The sequence below is a fragment of the Zonotrichia leucophrys genome, chromosome 3 (genome assembly GCF_028769735.1).
Source record: "Zonotrichia leucophrys gambelii isolate GWCS_2022_RI chromosome 3, RI_Zleu_2.0, whole genome shotgun sequence".
Taxonomy (NCBI): domain Eukaryota; kingdom Metazoa; phylum Chordata; class Aves; order Passeriformes; family Passerellidae; genus Zonotrichia; species Zonotrichia leucophrys.
This window is the reverse complement of record NC_088172.1, coordinates 13,064,323-13,086,580: the sequence shown is the minus strand read 5'-3', so window position 1 is coordinate 13,086,580 and position 22,258 is coordinate 13,064,323. Positions and strand designations below refer to the sequence as shown.

Below are 22,258 nucleotides of genomic sequence, written 5' to 3'. Positions count from 1 at the left end.
AGCCCATAAAAAATTATCAAAGGGCTAGAACATCTCTCCTATGAAGAAAGGCTGAGAGAGTTGGGGGTGTTCAGAAGAAAGAAGAGAGAGCCTCAGTGAAGACCTTATTGTGGCCTTTCCATAAATGAAGGAAAGGAAGCCTATAAGATGGAGAGAGACTTTCTATCAAGGCCCCTAGTAACAGGACAAGGGACAACAGTTTTAAACTAAAAAAGGACAGATTTGGACTGGATGTAAAAAAGAAATTTTTTGCAGTGAGGTTTGCCTGAAGAAGCTGGGAATGTCCCATCCCTGGAAACCTTCAACGTCAGGTTGAATGGAACTTTGAACAACCTAGGAGGACAGAGGGGTAAGACTTGATCTCTTTAAAGGTCCTTTGCAACTCAAACCATTCTGTGACTCTAAAACAACCTTTGTACTGTTCACGAATAGTTTGTATTTTCACAGAAGGCTGAGTACTGTAAAGGCTTGGCATCTGACCAGCAGCAAACCAGACAAAATCTGCTATTAGGACTGACAGGATCTTGGCAGCAGGGAAAACTGCAGGCCATAACAACTTCCACATCAGCCACATCCTGACCACAGCTCAACTCTTTCATTTTTTGGCAAGACACTGCTCTCTGCAAGGTTTGAGAAAGTTCTAGGCTTCCCTAAATCTTGGGTACAGGGTCATGCAGCTTACAGACTCTGGACTAATCTTTGCACAGATTCTGCCACAGCTGAAGACAAACAGCTTGTTTTTCTTACTACTGATTCAGTATCTTAAATGGACTGATGCAGCTCCCATAGCTCCAATACTTTTATGAACCATGAATTACAGGAAATCCAGCTCAAAAACATCACACTCTCTTCAAGTTACAGGAAATCCAGCTCAAGAACATCACACTCACTTCTTATTCAGAAGATTGAGATCAAAGTCCAACTGCATTTCATCAACTGATTTTAATCTCAAATAGATTACCTGAATGTTATTGCCCATCCCCATCACATATAAAATGTTATTTATTAATTTAACATGCATGCTGCAAGAAAGTGCATCCCTGCTAATGATTCTGTTAAAGCCAACCATGAGTAAAAATTACCAACCAGCAACACCACAAAAATGGTTATAAATTTTCTGCCCAGGCTTAGCCTGTTAGAAAATCCTGGGATAGCTTTAAGGTTTTCAATAGTAGATGTGTCGTTGTGCAGGCAACAGAGCAAACACTGTCTCTGCACAGGCAAGAGAAGAGAACCACCCCTGGGGCTGGGAACAGGCACACACAGTCTCAATACATCTGAAGTGAAAGTAAACTGAAAACAATTTATGCAGAATCACAGCTCCCAGGACCAGCCCTTAAGCATAATTACAAATTCTATACAGAAGCTCATGCAGAGGACAAACCACCACAGTCACATGCTAAGATCAGCCTATTTATTTTGGCAAAGAAGCCAGAAGTGGAGTTAAAGAAAGCTTTAGTCAGGCTGTAAATTCAGACACAAAATGCAGCTCAGGTGTTTTTAAATTCAAAACTTCCTGAACAATTACAGCTGGGAGAATGAGCACGGTCATGCTGCCACTGCAATTTCCCAACTGGGGCCAGCAGCTCAAAGCATTTATTCGTGGCACTTGAGCCTTCATTTCAATCGTGCAAAATATTTTATACAAAAAATGAATCTCCAGAGGTTGGGAAACTCATCTAAGAAATAAAAGAAGGTCACCAAGTCCTGCTCATGCAGTCTTCATCTAGTTCAACTGCAATGGTTTCAATCTAGATGTTCAAGAACTTTCAATCCAGTGATAATCTGAATGTTAAGACATTCTTAAGGAATTAGTGGATCTAAGATCAGACAACAGAGTGAAACTCTGCTAACTAATATATTGCAATTATCATGGGCACTTTTACTTTTTTCTTTTTCAATTACATGGATATTTAGTTTCAATTTCATTTTCCTCTCTTATCAAATATTCAATAATTTAACATTGTGGTGGGATAAAGAGCATATAACAATAATTTTCACCTCAGGAACAAAATGATAAATGAAAACACCTATGTAATTTTCAATTCTAAGTAACACACTTCCTTAATTTTGTTGCTTTTTAGTCCTTCCTACAATATTTTGAATTACACTGAACTCATTGTAGGGCAAACAAAATATTATGCATTCAAAATCAACGACATCTTATAGAAGACTTGAATGGTCAATTTAAGATATTTCTAGTTTGTTTTTTTTTTCTTTTTTACAAATTGTAAAGATTTTAAGCCCATACTCTGCACCCTCTGGAGGGTTTTACTAGTTCTAGTTTGTACCATGTAGCTCTAGTCTGGTTTCCGTGACTGAATATGAATTCACAGCTGCAGAGTATCAGGTGTTTTCCTAAGGAGCACCTTCCAGGTTGGTTTCATCCAAACATGATGCAGTTTGGTGCCTGGGCTTGCAGTGCCATAAATGCAGACAACCAGGAGGTTCAGTACCACAGTAAACTCCTGAGATGAACTAAAACACTAATGGAGACATGCCTCTACTCATTCTTTATCCAGCTGCTGATGGTTGCCAGCATGAGAAGAGACTCTTGCTCTAATACAGTGACAAACCAGCTGACAGTACTTTCCCCCCTTTTTTATCTGCACTTCAACTTTATTGTCTTTTTTATCTAGCCTTTATTCTTTAATACCAGGGATGAGTGATCATATAACATCTAGCTGCCAATCACACATCATCACTTAACCAGAAAAAACAGCTTAAACAAAGAGAGTTGTTTTAAGTAACATAAACTTAAGTTTTTCTTCTTTCTTTCCTCCTCAAGGACAGACTATTGCTACTACAAAACAAAAATTTTGCCTTAGACCTCCAATGTTCAACACTTCAAACTTATGCTTCTTGGAGTTCAAACACCAGCTAAGCACAAGTTCTGCCCTTTAGAGCCTATACAATTGTGGTGATCTCGCCCTCTAAACACAAAGTATGATTAAAATGATCTTTAGTTCCACCTCAGTTGACCAAGATGCTTTGGCAGTGCCCATCCTGTGAGCCCCCAGCAGGCAGCTCTCCCCAGCCCCCCCAGGGACACTGCACCCCAAGTGCCTGTCAAGCAGCCCTCACTCCAGCTATGCAAGGACACACGGAGATATTGTTGTCTAATCAAACAGGTCTCAAAGTAAAACATGACTTGCATGCTCAGCTGGTAACTCACCACTGGCTCAGCATCATCAGATGATGCTGTGGACTAGAAATGTGGAAGCAACAGCAACAGGAATGCAAGTGAGTCCTGTTCCTGCAGGTTTCAACATAACCCTGTTCAGCAGTCCAAACAAAGGCTTGTACTTACTCAGCCCACAAATAACTTTAATCAGTGTGTTTTGTCTAAAACTGGGGTATAGATCCCCTCTCTGGTAACTAATCTTACTGCTGCTGGTCAGACAGGAGAGATTTGAATTAGGGCTTTAAGTCAAAAGCACAGCTGGCATTTGCAATTGCGCAGACCTAACCGTGTATCAAAATCTCTATTCCTGTTCCAACATCACATTATAAAAAGTAAACTTTTATTTGATTTATGGACAATGTATAAAACACAAATCCAGATTTTTTCAAAACCACACTGAAAGATACTGTTTTTAAGAGGAGCACAAAAGGCTCACACGCAGAAGCTTACAGTTCCCAACTACAAGACTGGCACAATGTTAACTCTTCCCCACAAAACCACCGATACCACCACCACAAAAACCCAAGTAAAGCTCTCTCATCCCTCTGCCAGGACAAGAGGTACCCAGGACATGAGTCACATTTCCCATTTCTTGGTGTCCTTCCCAACAGAGGCAGTACAAGTCCCAGCAACAATAAGAACATGTATGATCTGTACTTCTAAGCAATGCTTTACCGAGAGGGTGGGGAGGTGCTGAAAGAGTTGCCCAGAGAATTTGTGGATGCCCCATCCTGAAAGTGTGACTTTGAAAAACCTGGTCTGGTGAAACATGTCCCTGCCCATGGCAGAGGGGTTGGAACTGGATGAGCTTTAAGATTCCAAACCATTCTATGATTCTGTGTTGAAAATAAACAAAGTCTACATGAACTTTGAATTACAGGTAGACTCAAGGAGCATACAGTCCTTTTGTAGACATAAAACTTTACCTTTATTAAAAGCAAAATATTTGATACAACAATACAGTCATATCCACAATGTTAAGCATATTTTCACAATTCAGGTTTTAAAACTCAGACCTTCCCAAACCCCATGGTTTTTTCCATAGCTCAGAAAATTTTGTTCAGCAAGTGTTCTTATCTTCCCAACTGATATTACCTACAATGTTTAATAAAAAAATTAAAATAAATCTAAAATACATCCAAGCATGACCTGAATTATTTGGACACAACTTGACTTCAGATTTTCAAGGCCAGTCTAGAAAATTATGACTTTGATCATCAGAAAATAAATACAATTTTTTTAACATTTCAAAAAGAAAAAAATGTACATATAGCATTTGCCTAACAACTGTATTCTTTGTTCTTGTGTTTATGCAACATAAAGGGAAAAAAAGGAAAGTGTAACAGAACCTCCATTACCAAACTTTCTGGAACTTACTGCCAAAGAGCTATTTCATGTCAAGGAAATGTCAGGGTTCACATTCATTGTGTTTCTCACCTGTTAAAATAGGGCACTTTTTGTGGATCATAGAGATACGGCCCATGTAAAATTTAGGATTTAAATAACACTCCTCTAGAACAGTTAAAAATAACTGCTGGTTGAGAAGATTAAGAAAAAGTAATATTTCAAAGACCCCACACATGAAATTTATAACTGAAATTCAGCAGAATGGTGCTCAGCAGAAATTTCAGGAGGTTCAAAAATCAAAAAGATTAAATTATTTTTTAATTAGCAAAACTGACATCACAGGTTCAAACCATGTCTTAGCTACATGTCTACATATACCACTGTCGATATCAATATCAAAACCATCAAGAACAGTAATCAAATGGATTTGCCTATATGAGTGAGGAGGACCAGAAAGCATGAAACAGACACTTCCACTCAGTACTTTTATCTAATTTATGTTCTTGCAGAAATTTCTAATTTTCTCAACACTATTTCCAAGAAACAGGCACAACTCAATTTAATGCAATCTGCTATAAATCATTAGGATTCACCCAGGTGACTCAAGAGGAAAACCCAAACTTAATTAGATCATTTCAGATCAGTTGCTATGAAATCCAGGGGTTTTGTTATTTGGTACATTTAAACCTATTATCCAGTTAATCAATTAGAGAAGAGGATAACATGAAATAGTTCTTAAGCATGCTTCAAAGATATTTAAATCGTCTTAATTTTTTCCTTTAATTCTAACACCTTCTGTGATCAAAAGCAGCATGTTTAAAGCCTTCCTCCAGTTCTAGAACAATCTAAACCAATAGTTTCAAAATCCTTCCCACTGAAAATACATTATTACTAATTTCTAACCTCAAAGACACATCTCTTTGTTCTTACAAGGTTAAGGCAAGACACTTCCTTGCACAACTTTCCTCTAAATGCTCAGTACCAGCCACACAAAAATTCCATCTGGTTTTAAACAACTCTTTGCCAAATAAAAAAAAAAAAGGTAAGGGTCATGTAATGACAGGTTAAGTACATGTAATATTTACATGAAAACAAACTACAGAATACTTCAGTCTAGCAGAAAAAGCTGTAATACACAGCCAGTGGAAACAGAGACCATATAGACTAGATACAGAAACTACTTTAAACACAATTTTGAAAATTATTTGAAGAATTACTTTTAACCACCAACACACATTTTAAATTAAGACTATTTTTTTTTCTTTCTAGTTAAATATTTCTCTATCTGATTTACAAGTTGTCACACCTAGTCTGCAAAGCAACTTCTCTGGGTTTTTTTCAGTATACACACAGACACAGTCAAAGGTAAGCACTAATGCCTTCTGACAAAAACACTTGAGAACCAGCCAGATTCCTGGCTGGTTTCAGCATTTACAGATATTCCATGGACTCAGAAATGCTAATGATGTCAATCAAAAAGCCCAGAACACAGTTCAGTAAGTCACATGTAAAGTCCTCAGGTTAAAAACATTTAATTGACATATTCCTGATTACAAGCAAGACCCTTACCCTGCTGATTACAAAACAGCAAACCACAAAACAGTCAACAGTCCTTGATTTTTTTCATGGAAAACTAATATATAACTAGTTTTTAAAAGACAAGGAATACAATGCAGAAGAGACTGTACTGCTATGGAAGGAAAGACTGTGAGGTCATGTGAAACTTATCATCAGTGGACCCACAACAAGACAACCTGCTGCTCCTCTTCTCCAGGCTTTACAAAGCATCCTCTTCAGCTCCCTGGACCTGTAGTCTATAGGGCAGCAAGCCAAGTTCACTCAAGCATTCTATTTAGAACTCCAATCTGGAAGTCTTCAGCACTTCCTACATTCCAGCAAATATATTTCTTTGCTTCAGATAGATTTTTTTTTCCCCATATATTTTCTTTTACCCAAAATGTGAGCTCCATGGGAGCTTAAGCTACAGTGATCAGGAATTCGACACAAAAGTTAGATATGATGTATTGAAATTTCTCCCTGCAAATAGAAATTTTTCAAATCTGCTGTCATGATGGATATTTCTTCACACAGTTGGATGACCTGAGTGCCACCTTGGATGGGCAGGGGGAAGCTAACACTAAATTCCTCCTAGATTTCCTGTATTTCCTTTCTAGAAATACAAGAGTAAAAAGTCCTTCCTGCGGATGAGTTTTTGGGTTTGAATCATTCATGGGAACTAAAAAAATAAAAGCTTGTAAGTACAGTTGTTTCACATTATCATATGATTAGAGATCTTCTAAGGTCATCTTAGAAAAAATTCAAAACAGTGTAAAAGAAACAATTGTGTAGAATGTAAGTATGATGAAGATCCTGGAGGATTATTACAAGTCAGGTGCCTCCTCAGGAACCCAGAAAGCTCCAGTTCCTCTGGTGCTGAGACAGAGGATTGGCCTCAGCCTCCTTCCCATGACCTACATGAAGTCTTGAGGCAAGAACTCAAGAACAACTGAATTCAAAAAGAGTAAAATGTAGTACAGAACAGCCCAATGATACAACTTTCCACCCACTGAACTAAACACAACCAACCAGCAGACCTATTTTGCAGAATGCATCAACATATGAATCACACCACTTAATGGAGACTCCACCTCTCCTTACTGAGAGTCCTGTTCCACCCTCCACAATAGCATACCTGTCTTCAATTACAGGGAGGTATGTGCTTCCTTTTATTGACTGAAGGAAGGACACAAAGTCTGAAGAATTCTCTTATTATTTCTATTAACAAAAAAAAACCATAATAAAAACTATTTCTATTAATAAATAAAAAACAATACAAACCATTGCATTTTGATATCAATGTTCTGTTCAGAGGAATTTCACAGCTCTCAGAGTTTCTGCTTTACTTGGGTGATTAATGAAAAGAACTTGCTGGCTATTACGGCTTACTCTAATTTAAAAAAAAATGCATGCCTCTTGAATAACTCCAATAACTTGGGAACAATAAAGGAAACAAGATTAATCAAATGCCTTCTCAAATGCCTGCACGTCCAGTTTCTATGCTGCCTTCAGACACAAGGGTGAAATATGCTGGCTAAATTCCCAGTGTTATGACCTGTGAAGAACAGAAATCTAAATTTCCTAAAACAAAAATATCACTGCGTATATCTGTTAAGAAAAAATAATTTTTTTTAGAAGTGACAAGTTAGCAAAACTTGCTGACACTCAATTACAAGAGAGAAACACAATTATATTTCAAAGGTTATAAAAGAAGCATTTGCTTTCTCAGCTTCTCTCTATAAAACTCATTCAGGTTTTACTGGCTGCTGTAGTTTACCTAATTTCTCCACGCACTCAGCAGCCTGTGCTGTGGGATGATCCTCCTTTGATACAGAAGCTCTTGACAGAATTCTGGGAACGTGTCCAGCATAACAGAAATAACAGCATAGGAAACCCTAATACACCAGGTGTGGCTTCAGAGATGAAGGCTGAGCCACCCAGGAAGTGCTCTAATAACTACAGCAGCCTTCCTGTAAGCTTCTGCCACTGAAGGTCTCTTCAACTAGATTTATGCTGAAAAGCATCAGGGAGGTTTAGGACACACAACTGATTTCTTTGCCTGACCTGCTCTTCTATTGCAGCAGTGGAATAAAAGATAGGCTTTGATTGTGGTGAATGACTTTCATCTTCTTTGATACTTGGCTTCTCCCCTTTCTCTAGGTATCCCTTAGTTTATCTTTTCTCCCAGCCTCAAAATGCCTTAATTTTTTTTTTTTCTAGAAAGAAACTCTCATTTAGAATTAAAACTGTAATCTAAAAAATGTCTTGCAATGCTCTGGACTGCTTTTTGTTTTGGGGAACACAAGAGGCCCACAGCTGCCCATCTTGCCAGTGGAGCTGTGCTCACCCTGCCCTGTGCGGAGGCTCTGAGCCCAGGCAGCGAGGCTCTGCCTGGAAGGTCAATCACATCTGCTCAGCCTGCCCTGTCCAGCATGCACCCGGCTCAGCAGCCACCGCTCCAGATCATGCTTTCCCATGTGGCTGCTTCTGCCCACACCAGCATTCATCATTTTGGATGTCCCCTTGTCGAGCCCCTCTGCTCTAAACTGCCTCCTCCTTACACATGAAGCTGCACCTAAAATTAGTCTGAAAAGCAGATCTTCATCTCAAAGCAACAGTATTCTCCCCAGTTCCGTTTTTTCAAAACAGGAAGACTGACTGCTACTTTGATCCAGGAATGTAGTGAATCCACATTAGGATTCACTTAGGAGGTAAAAGGCACAGGGCTTTCTTTGTGAGGGTGCTCTTGGCACAGTGACAAGGAGCTTTGCTGACCAGAACAAGCTCAGCACGTTATCATCTGGTGCAAGGACCACTGTGAAAAGCCAAAGGAGTCCCCAGCAGAGCAGCAGCTCACAATAGCCTGCAACAACACCAAGTATTCCTTCCTGCTGGCTCGCATGGAGAGCCAGCACGTTCTGCTGCAGGGCTTCCCAGGCAGTGCTGGGCACACATGAGCAAAGCTTGCCAGGACAGGAATGTTCCCTGCAGCAAATGTGTCCTCCACATCACTCTCCAAACCTCAGCCTGATGAGCAGGGTCAACTGCAGGTTCACAGCTTTCAAGTAATTGCAGCCATTCCCAATCCAGTGCTAACTGGTATGACATTGGTCATTCTCCACTAGGGAAGGCAGAAAACAAAGAAGAAAACACAGATTTTGATTGAACTCTCTTCCCAATCTTCAAATTCTGCTTCTACCAATGTTCTGCCCTGCATCTCTCCACTACCCTTTTGACTAGACACCAAGCCTGGCTGATAAGTAAAGCAAAAGCCAGCATCTCTTTCATCCTCAGAAACCACAGTGATGCAGCCAGTTTTACTTGCTGGATTGTACAAACTCCATTTGCAATCTGATTTGGTATAGGCAGTTGACACAGAGCCTGCGAAGCTGCGTGCTCATCTGTAGGATTGACGCCATGCAAATCCTTCCCATTGCCAGCAGGTTGTGAAACACAAAAGGCAGGATATCCTGCAAGTAGTGTAACATAAATGAAAAAAAGGCATGTGTCCTGGGAATAACTTACACAGAGATTCTTTAGGGGCAGAAGCTGATCTTGAAAAAAGAAGTCTGATGCAGAGGGAGACACATTGTGAAGCCATCAACAAATATCAGCACATGAAGCACCAGCAGGGATCCAGATTGCACCAGAGCGATCCAGGCAGATGAATGACAGGCAAGACACGATGCAACCCAGGAAGCCAATCCAGGTGACATGCTAACAACATCCACTGCAGCATTCATTATGTTCTACACTCCACTGAGCTCCAAATGAATGCTATCACATGCATCTGGGTCAAAATTTGACTGCCATTACATTCAACAGTGCAAAGAGGTGATATCAGCTATCACTGAACCAAGGTCTGTATCCCATTACTTGCTATAGCCTGCAGCACCCAAGCTCCACACCATGCCATTCCTGTCCCAGCTGGGTGGAAGCCCTTGAAGATAGTCTGAAAAAGGAGAAATTCTACTCAGCTAAGGGAAGACTTTTAAAAAACCTTCATTCTCCTCCCACATTTTCTTCTGGTTAGTATTAAAACAGATGCAAAGACTTTGACAAGAGTATAATAATAGCGAAAGCACAATAGTTTTCCTTTACTTCCCTACGTGTTAGTATGAGCTTTTAGCTCATGTTAGAAAAACAGCACAGTCCCAACGTTTGTAGGAGATGCTTGAGGGAAGTGATTTGTTAGAAAAAAGGAAAAAAAATCCTTGTTTTTCAACGGTAGTAACTTGAAGTCTGCTAAAACACAAGCTTCAAAAATAAACAGCACCCTCACCAATCAGCAAACTTTGTTCAAATGCTTGGTAATATTACTAGGCTAATTTTTCACTACATAAGATGGCTATTACTTCACATTCAACTCAGTTCTCCTCTGTGTTTACATGTGTGCAAGTTACACAGCTTTTCCTTACCCAAAGGGCTGAAACAAAATAAAATTAAACACTTGGGAAGAAAGTCCGCACACAGATGTGCCTCCTTCATTGTCAGACTGGAGATTACTTGTTAGAGTTTTGTGGGTTTGCCTGCCTATAAAATGTTCCACACAAAATTAGGCCATGAATTTAAAATTAAGCAGCTGATCAAACTGAACAAACCAAAGCTACTGCAGCCTCACACAGAGCTGCATCTTGCCCATTCAAATTTCTCCTTTAAGTATGTACAGTGGAGGAAGTAGAGAAGGCTCCTGTCTTACCTGGATCCCCTAAAAACTACTTGGACATTTCCAACAAGATGACCAATGGAAGCGAGAGGCTGCTAGAGAGAACATGCTGAGTCCTAGAAAAACATAAGCCAATTAGCTTTCATTAATTACCACTAACCACACCTTAGCACACCTTCAGATGTCACTCCAAAAACTTTACCTGTCTTGGGATGAAATACTTAGCCCACATTGCAAGGTGTCGTGGTCTTACACCCACAGCAGGCACACCCAGGGTCAGTGCCTGGACATGCACAGGGATCAGGCAGCACCTTGCGTTTGATGAGGAGGACATGGCTTCAAAGTCCTGCCCAGCACGGCAGGAAGGGCAGCCCCCAATGCTAACCTGTTTTCACAAAAGCAGTCATTTTTCTTCTACTGCAGTCTTCAAGTGTTTCCTCTTGCTGTGGTCCGTCCCTTTGGTCCCCTCAGCTCCTCAGACTTTCCCACCTTGGCATCACCCTTCAGCCTTCATGTATTTCTTAGGAAGGAGCTCACCTCAAAATACTCCTCCTCCTCCCTGTAGTTTCCCGTTCCCCTGCTCCCACCTCCTCCCTTGGGCTAAAGCAGCAGAGTCACTCAGTAAACATGCCAGTGACATGAAGTGCCTTTTGTCTGCCCTCTTCTCTCCCAAAGGGATTTGTAAAGAGACCAGGATTAATACTAAAACAACTCATCTCAAACAGCTGTTTGGCTTTTTTTTAAACCATATAAATTTCCACTTCCATCCTATGTACTCAAGCAGTCAGTACTTACTACTCACTCAATATCCCAAGCTTTTATTAGGCAAAAACAAGCAAACAAAATATCAGGAAATACAACTGCATTTTTAAGGCATTAAAAAAAAGAAAACAAAAAAAAAACCAAACAACTCTTTCTAAAGAGATCAGTAACTGATCCCAGACTGTAACAGAAGCTCCAAAGGGCAATTTAAAAAAACAGAAAGTCTATGAACCAACTTTATATATTATAACTCTTGCTAGGCTGACTACTACATGAACAGACACAGAACTCTGTAGCAACAGAAACAAAGAAGCTAAACTACAACAGCTGCTAAAATAAACTATTTTTAGTTCTAAGTTAAAAGAAATCTGATGTAATATTTCACAAAAATACATACATACATGTATGCAAAACTGGGAAAAGCTGCAAGGATTTAAACTGAAAGAATAATCTGTAAGAGTACATGGCAAACACATTATTTATGTTTGTCATTGCTGCTTTGGTGTTGAATAGATATAATTTACATTATAAACACATAACCCAGAAATAGCCATAGCATCAGTTGTCATATCATCAAAAGACTGCATGTTCATTGATAACAGGAAGGATTCCTACAGCCACAAGAAAAGCAGCTGCTTAGACCACTGAACTGTAGAAAAGCATGTTCTGTGGGTGTTGACCTTTTGAGCAAGACCTGACTTGTACAGCATGATAAAAGGCTAAGAAACTTCATGGCTCACATTCCTCTGCCTGGCTTCGTAAGAAATAATCTTTTTTCTTTGAAAGGATGTAGAACTTTACAGCAAAACATAAAACAAGATCTAAATTTTTTTTCAGATTACCATCAGAATATGACATAAAAGGTATTTCAAAATACATCCTTCCCCTAAACAAAGCTTAAAATTTGTTTTTGCATAAATGATCTAAAAAAATACTAAAGTGTAAGACTTTTTCAAAACTCCATAATGCACGTCCAAACACGCAAAGAGAAAAAATATTAATAGAGGACATTCATGCAGTGAACCAAACACTATCTCAAGGTCCAAATAATCCAAGATTAAGTGTCTGCCCATACTAATTTCAGGTGCAAGAGTACTGTAATGGGATGACAAGTGAAGACAGAGATCATCCCACCATCTGCAAAACTGCATGTGTACAGAAGAAACAGGAGTGCTTTGTTCCCAACAACCCCAGTTCAACGCAACTATGACAGTCCACCTCTCCTGTTTCCCAAGAACTTTGAAATTTGAAGCAATGCTCTTAACCACAGCCAAAAGAAGATCAGCTACTAAAATCTGTAAAAACCATTAGAGGCTCTATTTTTGAAAAAAAATCAGAAAAGGAGGACTGACAGGCCCAGCAGTACACTCATTGAAAAGCAAATCAACAAGTAGGAGAGAAGGAGAAACAGCATCATTCCTGGCATGTCCACATCAGTAACGCTCCTTGCTGTGCAGCAGAGAGACAGAAGCCACTGCAGAATGCCATTTGTGTGCACAAGCACCTGCCATAAAGGCTGCCTGCATGAATGCTGCCAAGGCTTTAAAGCAATTGGCAAACACTGAAAAAATAACTCCCTTAGGTGCCTAGAAAATGAGACAAATATCTATATCACCAGTTTCTCTATCTTTGTAAAGGATCCCAGGTAACAAAAAGAAAAAAAAAAAAAAAGAAAACAAAACCCAAAAACAAAACAAAAAACTAAGAAACACCCACCCCCAAAACCACAAAATAAACTCATTACTCATTCTCTCCCCTAAAACATGCACTAAACCCAAGTGTTTCTATCTTTACACAGTAATAAAAGTCCATATTATCCTAGGGCCCTTTGAAGTCCATGATCTTACAATCCTCTCCCATCCTAGTCTATGGCTCTGTCCTTGTATGTGACTCTGCCTGGGTGTCCCTGCCCACTGCAGGGTTTTGGAACTAGATCATCTTTAGGGTCTTTTCCGACCCAGGCCCTTCTATAGTTGTATGATTCTATTAAATTTCCCTATGTATACTCTTTATGTCTCTGTTTCTCTCTGCAAAGGGCTTTGGAGGTATTTGTCTAACTTTTGGTAGAGGCAAGGCAGGTTACACAGGTCTGAGACTGCAAAATAGGTTGTGTTTCCTGACAGAGGGTGAGCTGAACAACGATGACTTACCACACCTCGTCTGCCTCCCCTCCTCTCTGCTGCTCTACCTCTGCAGAGAGAAATGGAAATATGGATATGGATTTTCACAGATACGGAAAAGAGAAAGGTGATGGCATTTGTTGCTTTCTGCAGAGCCAGCCATTTGCACTGGGGTGTGAAGGAGCCCCATGACCATCCACACTGCTGGGAAGGGCAAGAAGATGTAGCCATTTCTCCTTTCAGGGTCCAGCAGTCAATTACCTCAGCCCAACTGCTTACAAAACTGCAACCCAACAGAATTGGTAAAATTGAAGTCATCAAAAATGCTTGTCAGATTCTTCATTCCTGAATGCTCTGCTGCCTGTCCTAGAAACCTTATAGTACATAAGCAAGGTCAACATCACAGAATCTTACTGCACACAGCTAAACTTTGAATTGGATGAGCAGCTACAGAGCACCCTCCCCAAAACTCTCCAGTGCCTCCCCTCAAACAAGCAGAGTGCCACGATAAGCACGGTTGGTGTGCCTGCACACAGCACTCACCCCATCAAAGCAAAAGGAGACACAGCAACACTGTCTCTCCTTGGCACGAAGGACTTGGTGAAAGAGTTTTATTGCTGTCAATCCCCTCACTGCAGAGCAGCTGTGATGGACTGAACTTGAAGAAAGCAGGAAAGAGCAAAGCACAGGTGTGAACTTGGAAGGGTGCCATCAGCTCACCAGAGGTATGACCTCTTGCACAGAGCACACCTAGGGACTGGAGAAGGACATGCTGTCCTCCCACAGACAGCTTCTTCCTAACCATGGCTACTACAGCATCACCTTATAGCTGGGCTCCTTTGGACCTGGAACTCTGAGAATGCACCCGACACGACCAAAACCTTGCTGAGTGCATGGCAACAAAGACAATATAGCAGAGGAGAGGGACAGAGCTCTGGACCATACAAATCTGAACTTGCTCAAAATGTAAAAAGCAATGATATTTCTGTGGCTTCAGCTCAGGCCTGAAGGATCCATAGAAACATTTAGATATAATTCAGAAGGTTGCTGATATTTTTCTGAAATACAGCCAGAGATCTTGCTAATATTGAAGAGATTTTTGTGCACAACTGGCTCTGGTAAATACTCCTCTTTTTTTTCCTCCACGAATTTCAAATCTGTCCACTAAGTCTTGTTAATTACAAGGAAAACAAATTTGCTCGTGAAACAATTATCCACTATGTAAATAATACTCTTAATTTGTCTGTGTAACTACCTTTGCAAAATGAATTCAGCATCTCTTAAGAGATGTTGCTTAAAAAAAAAAAGAAAAAATTCTTTTATGATAAATAAGGCCATCTGTTGAACATTTACAAAACCAGGGTTCATTCAGACTTTCAGCTCAAGACTGAGAATTTCTCTGAGAGTAGATCAAGCCCTAAAAGATGCACATATGGAAGTGGCCACCCCAGTTCTGGTAGTGCTCATGGCCCCTCTGTTTGGCACTGCCAGGACCCGGTCCCAGTTTGGAGACTGGCCACATTCTTCACAGCAGCAGTGCTGCAAGCTGTGCACACAGAAAGTGAAGTTCAATTCCAGATGCCTCATCCAGCTCTCGTTCCCTGGAGCAAGCAGAAACTGCCCTTTATCCACACACTTGCAGAGGAAGAAGAAGCACTCACAGTGCAAGGAAGGTCCTTTGGCTTGACAGAAGTGCTTCAGGAGTGACACAGTGCCTGGGTATGACTGGCAGCACAGCCACAGCAGCCAGACACCAGCCCACACTTAACCAGGCGTTCATGCGTGCCCTGCTGCTGACAGGAGCTGCGGTTTAGCTCGCAGAGCTTCCACATGCCTACAGGAGCAGTAGCCGGCAGGTTAAACATACCTGGCTGCAACTCCCTTGGCAGCAGGAAGAAGTTAAGATGCGTAGGTGCACCAAGGAGTCCCAAAGCACCTTTTCAAGGCCAGGCTATGCTGTCCACAGATGGCAACAGGCTTTGCCTTGGAGCTGCAGCACCATGGCACAGTGGCCAGAGACCCAGCCTCATCATCCTCTGCTCTGTTTCTGCACACAGCTCAACAACAAAACAAGAACTTGCTTTGGCTAAATCAGTTTTTTGAATAGGTAGTCTAAGATGGTCACTTTTCAAAAGACAGCTTTAGCATTCTTTCCCCAATAAAATACATATATTGAATTTATATGGTCATTACTTACAGAAATCAGTCTACCAGAGATTAAAGTGCCCATGGATTTATCTGTCCTTTTCTTGACATCAGAGCCTTAGTAAAATCCATGAAGGCTGCTGAGGCTTCTCATTCAGCTTTGCAAAACTTCTGGTTTTGTTGGGGTTTTCGGGGGCAGGGGGGGAAGATTCATCCACAGCCATCAGTTCAAAAACTACAATTTTCTGTGTTCTTTATATTGATATAGTACTATCAATACTTCAGAAACACAAGTCACTGTCACTAGTATTTAGTACAAACCTGCAACAGTTATTCCAACAAATAACAAAGTAGAAACTTAGAGATAGCAAGCTATGTTAAAATGTTGCCATGAGAAAATGCTTTCTCATACTTTAAAAAGTAGATACAAAATGAGAGACATATGATAAATGGCAATTTTTTTTTTTAAGTTAGGTATTTTGAAAGTGTTTCAGACCAAACATGCTGTAACACTAGGACACAAGTTATGAAGCCACACTCAGTATATTCTAGAGTAGATGATGAATACCTCAGGTTTTATCCCTCTGGTTTTCCTGGTTTAAATCACAGTATGGTTGTACACCTACATTTCCTACAGTATTACAGGCTATGCTCCTAAACCACAACATTTTGCTGTCAAATGCAGTAGTTTGCCTCAACACTAATTATTTTAAAACCAAATGCCTTAAGCTGTAACATGAGATGACCAGCAACTGAAAGATTATAGGACTTTATCAGAGAAACTGTTCATCTTTTGAGGACTGAAATTACTTTTTTCCATATAAACTCAAGCCCAAATACAGACGGCACCTGAAGAAGTCCTCAAACTCAAGCCCCTGCATGTGAACAAGTAAAACAATTTTGAGGAGTGTTTTTAATATATCCTTAACACAAATACTATTTGACTTTCAAAAACCTTTGCAGAAATGAAATTGCACAACCTTAACTTTCTTTCAGTTTTCCCTAAGGCATAACAGATTTTAGGAACTTCATCAAGTCTTTGGCACAAACTAGTCTCATCTTTTTTGATACAGTCACTGACAGAGGAACACAAACCACTTCTCACTAATTTTAATACTCTAGCATCTTCTTGTTCCCTCATCTCTTTCTGCTGGAAATGAGCTTGTCTAGCTTTGTGGAACACACTTTCCAAACACACATATTCTTTGCAGATCTGTTTTCCAAAACCTCCCTAAGCCCCAGTGATCATTCCTGGTAATGGACACATTTGAATTTATCTTTCTTAACAGGCTGAGGCCAAAACTGGACACATTATTCTATTAACTTAAGCTGCAGTAGTACAAAAAGCTAAATGTTGAACTTCAACAGTACTGCATCCTGTGCTTCTTGTGATCCCACATAACCCTCAGATCTGCTTCCATGGTGCTGCTGCCAAGTCGACTTTACCCATCTGCATTATGGGATCTTCTTCCTGAAAATAGTATCTTGTACTCAAATACTGCCTTGGAACTTACCAGAAACCTCTGTCCTCCAAAGCAAAGCATCAAAAACACAGCCTGAAAGCCCTACTCGCTCTCCTTCATATTTTGTGCTAATTCTGTTGATCAAAGATATCCATGTCAACAAGTACAAAGGTGCCAGAACTGCCCCCAGTAGCACTTAAACTGATGTTTGATGGTGACTCATAATCATTTCCTGAGAATTATCACTTAGAGTTGTTATCTCCGTACCTGGTCCCTTTGGTTCAGCTGTTCTCAAAAACTTCAGTTGAACAATTTTCCTAAGAGCAGCCCTACTGGGTCAGACAGCAGGACTGTTGTCTGCACTATGTCAATGCCTGAAATTAATATAAAAATTTGATAAATAATTGACGGTACTTTCCCAGTCTATTGTCCCAGCTCTGAGCTCAGCTCGGTGACTCCCTGAGCTGCTTCAGGTACGCCACACAAGTCAGCCTTAGTGGGTTTTTCTTCCATGAATTTGTCCAGCTGCTTTTCAAGTCCCTGTAAACTTTCAATATCCACATGCTTCAGAAGGATTTCCAAAGCTTAACTTACCACACATTGGGTCAAAACCAAAAACACACCCCTTTTGTTCATTTTGAACCTGCCAGCTTAATCGTATGCTTTCACATTTTGTTCTGATAAAAAGTTAGCCCCTACTCAACTTTGCCACATCACTCATAAGACTGTCAAAATTTCTAAAACCTGAAATCTTTCCTCAGACCAATGTTACCAAATAGCACAGAAATACAAAGGTTACATTGGGTCACAAAGCCTTCTCCACCCTGGCAGACCAGGCACAAGGAAGCACTATTTCACCTTCCTTATGAGAACATTATTGTTAATGGGTCAAAATACTGACCCATTATCAAAACAAAGGCACATGGCAGTGCCGGAGGCTGCAGGACACACTACTTAGTGCAGATTATAGAGGAATGCCCCCTCTGACTAGAAATAATGGGGGTGGGGAAATTAGTTCAACTTAGAGTTTCTGCTTACTAATACTGACATGGTTTTAATTCAGAAAGCTATTCAGCCTCGCAGGAAAGTTTACTGCTTTTATGTTTGCATTGCTGGCTTTATAGTTTTACAGTCAAAGGCATAACTGTGCCTTCACTAAATAGTTTATTAACTGAGACACATTAAAAACCCATCCACTAAAAATAGTGTCAAGCTAAATCTTAATTTCTACGTTATTAAAAGCAACATCACAAGGGTTTGGAACTTGTGCTCTGGTAATTCTGATATTTACTCTCCCACCTCAATAATACTGAGATCTTTTGCAGTTATTTTATAAACCATACATTTAAAAGTTAACTTGTGTGTTAGAAGTTTTATTGCATTTAAACAAATAATGCGAGAGATTTGCTTACACTTTTAAGTTTTCAAAATTAACATTTTAAAAATTAAAATATTTCTGGTCTTGTTAGGCTTTTCCACTAAAAAATGAAGTTAAAAAGCGCAGATGACATTTAGCTCACGAGTTCATCTCCACCCTGTTAATCTGTCACACTTGCAACAGAAGGCAGGCTCAGTCCCGCGGCCAACCTTTGTACTCGGGCGCTGTGAGCGCAGCGCACGGGCCGCCCGCAGCCCGGCGATGCCCACTGAGCTGTGCGGAACTGGGCGGCCTCAAAGGTCTGATCCCTCCGGGAGCACCACAGGGCACAAGTCACGACAGACACTTCCCTGCACCTTTGTAACACAGGGCTGGCAGTCAGCAGTGTTCTCTGAGACAACAGATAACAACCATCCTTTTACAGAACCGGCCAACTATTAGTTCGGCTGCCTCCATCCTACAGGCCTTGGTGGCATTTACTAGTTCAGAACCTGAGAGCCAAGTATCAGACGAGCACCAGCAGTATATTTGCTGCGCTGCAAAGTTGTATTCTAACCATTAAGGAGACAAACTCTTCTAAGCTTTCCTATTCAGTAATGGATGAGAGTTACAGGAATGGGGTATTGGTTTTTAGTTGTACATCTCAGCGACACACGCTGCTCTCCAAACCGCAGCCTGCAAAAGTACTTCAAGCAGAAATACTCCAGAAGGCGTTTTTCCACTGAACTACCAGTCGTACTGTGTCGGGCCAGTAAAGGCTACACAAATGTTATTTTCTCTTACAAGAACAATCCCACCAGCACAGAAGTGTTTCTGAAGCAAAGAGGGAAGCTTAGCTGTAACTCCGCAGGGATGGAATTTCACAGAGGATGATACTAAAAAAACCCAAACAAGCCCACAAAGGAAAGAATTTCCATGACAATTTTTAAGGAAGTCCAGCACAGTCCAGAGGGATTCTAAGCTCCGGCTCCGGCAGGTCGGTCCCGCGGTGCGCTGGCCGGAGCGCTGCCCCGCCGAGGGCCCGGCCCTTGCCTCGCCTGCCCCGATCGCACCTGCCCGGGCGAGAGGGGCGCGGGGGCAGCCGAGGGGCAGCGCCAAGGCCGGCCCCGACGGCCGCCGCCGCCCCCTCCTACCCGCGGCGGGAGGCGGAGGCCGAGAGGCCGCGTCCTTACCTGCTGATGGAGGTGCTGGTGCTGCTGCGCTCGGCGCCCCGCTCGCTGCCAGCCCTGCTGCTGCTGCTGCCGCCGCCGCTGAGCTGCTCTGCGCCGCCCCCGCCGCCCGGCCCGGCCCGGCCCGGCCCGGCCCGGGACGTCACCGCCACAGGGCCGGCCGGGGGCGGGGGCAGCGCCGGCGGGGCGGCGGCGGCCGGGGAGGCCGGCCCGGCCTTCTCCCCGCGCTGGGCTCGCCTGGCCGGGAGCTCCGGGCCCGCAGCTCGCGCCCTCTGCGGCAGAGGTTGTGCTGAGGGGCTGGCCCCTGGTTATTTGTGTGTGTTGGGTCTCTTCCTTTATTTTTTACTGATGCGGTTACATAAAGGGTCGTTTCGATAGCTTTGTCTTTACTGACCATCGCCCCACAAAGAAAGGCGCCGAGCAGGTGGCGGCTCTGCTGCTGCACAAACCTTGGGGCAGTCAGAGGCTGTTTCAGCCCGGCTCCTCTCGCAGGCTCGCCCTGGCCCTGTGCTGTCCCTGCCGTGTCCCCAGGCTCCTGCCTTGGGGGGTGTCACAGGGCTGGGAGCAGCCATGGTCCCGCCCGCTGAGCAGCAGCACAGCTTGGCCTGCCCCAGCCCTGTGCCCTGAGCTCCTGCCAGGCAGCCCGGGCCAGCCGGGGCTCTGCGGGATTGCCCTGGCCTGTGCCGCCCGGCCCTTCATCTCCGCGGCTGCTGCGCTGCTGAGGCTCGGGCAGAGCGGCCCGGCCGGGCGGCATTGCATCATGCCCAGCCAAGCTGTCACACCGCCGGTGCCGCAGCTCGGGGTCACCTCCCTGTCCCTTGGCTTCACCACGATTCATTCCTGGCGTCGCCAGCTGGTTTGTCAGCTTTCCCACAGCACCGCGCTTCTCTCCCCACAATAGTTCAAAGAGCAGCACAATGACCCCGACTGTATGTGCCAACCCTCCTTGCTATCCACATGATGGTTCGCGTTCATACGTCTTTTGCTGACAAAGGGAAACAAACTAGTTAATACTTTAAAATCTTGTGGTTTTCCTTGATTTTGCAGCCCTAGCTGCCTTTCTTTAAGCAGGTGTGTTTCATGGCATCCTTTTTGAGTGTTTGGACAACACCAGGGACATTGTGGGTACAGCCACTAGCTCATAAATAATTTACATCAATTTCTTCAAGCCATAGCTGCCCAGTAGATATGATTGTTATAACAATGCCTTGGCCTCTTTTAGAGGATAAAGAGAAATCCCAGGGGCTCCTTTAGGGGGAACCTAGAGAAACTCAGGGGGTTCTGTCAAGGATCAGAGTGGATGTACACATGGAAGGAAAATGGCAGTGCATCAGGTGCGTGAGTAATCCTGCATCCTGGGCAGAGCACGGGTGGAGTTCAATCCTGTGTCCTGTAGGATTAACATTCCTACAACTCTTGAAATGTGCTGTGGACTTGTTTTGGTCTTTAAGACATTCCACTTGCCTGCAAAGTGGGAAGGTGAATTCGATGATTGCATCTTCACTTGACATAATTTAGAATGTTTGACAATTTGGACAATCAAAACATTGTATAACTTCTAGAGCACAGAAGCTTGTCTTTGGCATTACCTTTCAGTACTTTGTACAGTCAGCCTTACTTTTATTTGTAAAAGAGAGATAAGGATAACTGTTATCTGGGGAAAAAAGAAGTGAATGGACAAGTAAATGAAAATGTAAATTTGGTGACTGGCTAAAACCACCTCTGTTAGCAAAACAGGATATAATGTCAGGAAACGATCAACAAAATACTTCCAGTGTAAACAATCCAAGCAGTGCTGAGCACTCTCTTACCCTCTGATGTGCCTCTCCCTCAACAGAAGAAGCATGTCTCTACTTTCTCTCCTCTTTTCTCCCTGGGAAATTTAAAAATAACCCAGGACACAGCAACATCTGTTCTGTGAATCTTCAGGGAAAATACAGGAAGACTCACAAGTGAAATCAGAGTGCAAAAACTTCAACCTTAGCAAAGAAGGGGGAGGGGGCGGAAAGAGAAAATAAAGCAAAATATGTTTTGCTCTAAAAAAACTGTACCCATTGCCTGTATGTAAGGAGCATTTCCAGTTTCATTCCTAGGAAAAACTCTGTAATTTCAGTCTCTCAGAACACCAGGAACAGTGCAGATGGGTTGGAGCTGCCAAGCAGTCTTTGTTTAACAGCTGTGTAAGGAGCAGATGCAGCTTGAGGCCGGGAGGGAGGGCACAGTGCCTTTATCATCACCCTGCTCCTCCCACACCTCTGTGCACCAGGCAGGGCAAACAGCAGTGGAGGAGCCTGCCCTGCCAAGTGTAACTCACAGAGGTGCTGTGTCAGCACTGCTCAGCTCGGGGCAGGCTCACCTTGTACATACCACAGCAAGAGAGTCTCTGTGAGGAACCAGAGCTGTACAGGCACCTTCTTCAATGTGCAAACTCCGTGTTCTGGATGGCCTACCAGGAATTCCACAAGCA

The 22,258-nt window shown here is 42.4% G+C and overlaps 1 protein-coding gene across 6 annotated transcripts in view; it reads right to left on the bottom strand.

Moving 5' to 3' along the window:
* Positions 1 to 19,919, bottom strand: part of MYO6 (myosin VI) — a 100,335-nt gene extending 80,416 nt beyond the window's left edge. For all 6 annotated transcript variants that reach the window (XR_010439498.1, XR_010439499.1, XR_010439500.1 and 3 more), the window contains exon 1: positions 19,795 to 19,919. The gene's annotated coding sequence lies outside the window, so the exon portion shown is untranslated. The remainder of the gene's footprint in view (positions 1 to 19,794) is intronic.
* Positions 19,920 to 22,258: the final 2,339 nt, after the last annotated feature.